Below are 4,658 nucleotides of genomic sequence, written 5' to 3' on the forward strand. Positions count from 1 at the left end.
ACGAAACGAGAGCCAGCCACACCACAGAGCGCGGACGGAGGAGATCACCGTCCGCCACCCGCTGCCCACTGTCTTCTCTCCTATTCTCTGCGTCATCTCTACTCCTCCGTTCCTTAAACTGGCAAACTCTTTAACAATCTTTCTTCATCTGTATTTCCTCCTGCTTACGAGTTGAACTCTTTCAAGAGGAGAGTATCGGGACGCCTCTCCTTCCGAAATTGACCTCTTTTTTGGCCACTCTTCTAACTCTCTTTATAGGGGCAGTGATCAGGGGGCTATATTTTCTTCCATTATGATTTTGTTTTTACCCTTGACCCCCCCCCCCCCCGCTCCCCACACACACACATAAGCACACACAGGTATACAGAAACAACATAAAAGGCGTCTTCTATTTACGCCTGGTTGCTCAACTCGAGTTGCTCGGAGCTGATTTTCCGTGTTCTATTTACGCCAAGCAACACGGGTTGGGGCAACTGTAGTTGCTCGGAGGGGCAACCACAGCAACCACGCTCGGGACAGTGGTTGGTCGAGGTGGTGTCTGGCAACCCCATCGTGGTTGCAGATCAGCTGATACACCAAGGCGTCCCTTAAGGTGAGTTATTTCACAAATAAGTGTACTTTTCTGGTCAGATATCATAAGCCACCACCTGAATGGAGTGCGTAAGTGTTCTTTCGAGTGGAGAGATATTTCAACTGGTGGAGTTTGCCGAGAAATCAGTTGTTCTTCTTCAATATCAGTGATGACGCAAAACACTTGCGGAACTCTACTCTTCCCATGCTTGCTTGGATTTGTTCTGGCCTGCAGCAGCACCCACGACAGGTATTCTGGCCTGCAGCAGCACCGGCTGCAGGTGTTTGACCTGCAGCACCACCCGCGGCAGGTGTTTGGCCTGCAGCACCACCCGCGGCAGGTGTTTGCCCTGTAGCAGCACCGGCTGCAGGTGTTTGGCCTGCAGCACCACCCGCGGCAGGTGTTTGCCCTGTAGCAGCACCGGCTGCAGGTGTTTGGCCTGCAGCACCACCCGCGGCAGGTGTTTGCCGTGCAGCAGCACCGGCTGCAGGTGTTTGGCCTGCAGCACCACCCGCGGCAGGTGTTTGCCGTGCAGCAGCACCGGCTGCAGGTGTTTGGCCTGCAGCACCAGCCGCGGCAGGTGTTTGCCCTGTAGCAGCACCGGCTGCAGGTGTTTGGCCTGCAGCACCACCCGCGGCAGGTGTTTGGCCTGCAGCACCACCCACGGCAGGTGTGCAAGCTTGCAGCCAGCTTCTAGTTGGGTGGTATGTAAAGGTGTCAATGCTGACATATTAATAAAAAAATGCAGTTAATAAGACAGGCACGGCTGTAACTGAAAGTGTTGGTTACCTTTAGAGGCAGTACAGCTGGAGCGCCTGCATCCTTTCCCATAAAACTTATTTATTTCACATAATTTATAGGGGAAAATCGTCATAGAGACAAGTAAAATTGCAATTGTTCATTTGAATATTTTTTTGTGTCTGTATTAGAGCTAAAATTATCCCTTTAGGTAATCTTTCAAACTTGTCACAACTCTATACACAGGCAAATACCAAAATGGTGGCCAGTGAGTATCATAAATTTTCCGTACTTTTCAGTTGTAATTACATAACACTGCTTCCTTGCTAGAGATGGCAGAGGCTCATCGTCCATCGTAAGTACTACAAGACATGAGGCTGTTCTAATTTTTTTTACGAAACACACAGTTTTGTAATGATGGACCATGACACAAAGAATTAAAAATATATGTAATAGTATTGTCATGAAGAGGTGTATCTATTGATGCTGGAAATTTTGTGAATATTGTTTGGCATCCATAACAGCAATGTCATAAATCTGTTAATATTTTACATTTTTTCCAGTTATAAATGTCCTTTCTGTACTTTGGTGGCACCAACTAGTACCTACATTATTGATCATCAAGTGTTTGCCCACTCACACCTTGTTCAACAGAGAGAAGGTAAACTGAGTTATAACAATATGTCAGTTCTAAGATGCCCTCCATCAGAAACAATTAACTTGTTATGACAAAACTATTTAGCAGATCTCAATTAGTACCTTAGTATTGACTTAAATATATATATATATATATATATATATATATATATATATATATATATATATATATATATATATATATATATATATATATATATATATATAATGTATGAATTAATAAGCAATCAAGCTAAACTTGTAATAGCAAATCTTAGAAGTCTATTTTTTTTTTTCACAGATGCACTGATTGTAGAAGTATCAGGCTCACAAGGTGATGTCTCTGAGTCGCCTGATGAACCGTTAACTCTTGAAGTGACATGTGAAGGAACCCCTCACCCCTTTGAGGGAAGTACACAATGTAGGTTTACGTCTAATATTTCACTGTACAACACAGTTATGGTTACTCTTTGCATGAGATGCACTAACATCATATGGTGTAGCATCTTCCCTAAGATGATAATTATAAGCTGTTACCATTGTCTTACATTTCTCTCCTAATACAAATTCATAGAGTTCACTGTCCCCATAACTTGCACCCTTTATTTATGTGTGGGGTTGCATTGCATATGGGACTTATCCCATATGCAATCCCATATCCATATCCAAGTTTGGGATTTGCGATGCATAAAATTATAAATGCTTAAATTCTTTGTCTTTATCAGCTTCACAGCATGACACTCAAGGCAGTTCATCACATGGTGGTCCTCGTCCAGTTGTTTGGTCTCCATTAGCAATAGAAATTTTTCTTCAGATTGTTGAAGCACATATTTCACTTCTGAATGACAATAAGACTAAGAAAATTAAGGTGTGGAGCAAAATTACCAGTGAGCTAAATAAAAAAGTATCAAATTTTTTTTGTGTACAGCACATTCATCTGTCACATTAATGCATGCATTGTACAGTTGCAGTGTTCACGGTTTAACAAGAAGTGGAACTAGCAGCACATTGGGCCTTTTGCAGTATACTTGAGGATATTGCACTGTTAGCAACATGAAAGTTATATTGTTATGGATTGTGTACCATTAAAGTGTTTGTTAGTCTGATGCTCAAATTATGTTCCTTATTCATCATAAGTGCCTGATTTGCCTGTTGCAGGTAAAAATATAGTTTTGCAGAGATTATAATGTTGCTAATAATCACCTTTATCAGAATTGTCTCAATTCATATTCCTGAGAACTGCATATGATTTAACACCCACTTATAGCACAAATGTCACTTGTTTCAGTTTATTTGTATGAAAATGGAATTTGATGCGAAATCATATAGTGGCCTCCTCGTTTTGACGATATGAATATTATATTATGCAATATCACTAATACATAATCTTGCATTACAGTTGCCTCATGGGAACTCCACAGCATTACAGTGCAGGCAGAAGTGGAGTAACCTGTTGAAGGCATACAAAAAATACATAGACAATGTCAATAAAACAGGGGCACCACCAATCCCTCAACCTTCTCACTTTGACATTCTCCATGGTCTCCTTCGGGTCTCCCACAGCATTGAACCACGGAACCTCTTTGAAAGTGGTAGAACAATGGTAGGTAATGCAAATTTTTGTCTATAAAAATAGGTTAAGAATTACATTTAAATTTCCTCATGTACATACATTTAAATCTTTTACCTTAAACTCTGTGAACCTTACTTGCATTTGTATGTGCTAAATCTATTGTCTTTGCATTGCCAAATTGATAGTGCTACTACTGTGTTCATAATAACAGTTTATCCCTGCCCCTTCCCCTTTTCTTAACAGACTTTTAATAGTAATCTGTATACTTTCCATAGGCTTGTTCTTTGCAAAAAGAAATGATTGCTTTTGCACCAACTGATGAAGATTTGGATGCTGACCATGAACTACCACCACCAGCTGTTCTAAGTGCACCCACAGAAGGTGGCAAAAGAGTGGCACCTACTGGACGAAGTGGACGCACTGAGGCCAGCATAGCACTGGCAAGTGCTGGCCCCTCTACAAGTGGTACTGGACCTACTGGACGAAGTGTACGCGCTGAAGCCGGCATAGGAGTGGCAGGTGCAGGGCCCTCGACAGGAGTTACTGGATCTGCTGGTTCAAGTACCCATACTGAAGCCAGTACACCAGTGACAGGCGCTGGCCCCAGTAGGAGCCGACGGCAAAGGGTAACTCCTCCTTCACACAATGCTGAAGTAAGACGACTGCTGCAGGATGTTGTGGATCAGCTGAAGACGCATGCAGAAGTTGTGAAGAATAGTGAAGTCGTTAGGGCACACCACAGTGAATCTCTTATAAAGGAATTGCGAAGATTCAATGACAATTACGAATCCATGCATGGAAAAAAATCGCGGAAAAGGCGACATGAATCTGACAGTGACTGAAAGTGTAAAAATGTTTTGGATGTTGGGCTGAATTAGCCACCAAATAATTTATTAGTAATTAATCAATGTCATATCTTTTTCTTTTTTTCCAACACTGAGAAGGTATGGATATAATTAGCAGAGAGACATTGACCATGTACTTTAGACAGTAGCAAAACAGGGGATAGGTGAAGGGAAGCCAGTAGGGATACCAAAGAAGAACTTGAGAAAATATGTAGAGCAAGGAGCAAAAGTTATATTGGTAAAGAGATTGCTTAAAACTCCCAAGAGTGGGGGTGACTCAAAAGCCATACTATCC

At 42.0% G+C, this 4,658-nt stretch overlaps 1 long non-coding RNA gene across 1 annotated transcript; it reads left to right on the forward strand.

Moving 5' to 3' along the window:
• The first annotated feature begins 383 nt into the window (after window positions 1-383).
• On the forward strand, window positions 384-4,426 carry LOC127002483 (uncharacterized). Its single transcript, XR_007756297.1, has 6 exons — window positions 384-592; window positions 1,609-1,664; window positions 1,873-1,970; window positions 2,247-2,366; window positions 3,345-3,548; window positions 3,794-4,426. It is a non-coding gene; the product is annotated as an uncharacterized LOC127002483 (long non-coding RNA).
• Window positions 4,427-4,658: the final 232 nt, after the last annotated feature.

Source organism: Eriocheir sinensis, chromosome 23 (assembly GCF_024679095.1).
Source record: "Eriocheir sinensis breed Jianghai 21 chromosome 23, ASM2467909v1, whole genome shotgun sequence".
Lineage (NCBI taxonomy): Eukaryota > Metazoa > Arthropoda > Malacostraca > Decapoda > Varunidae > Eriocheir > Eriocheir sinensis.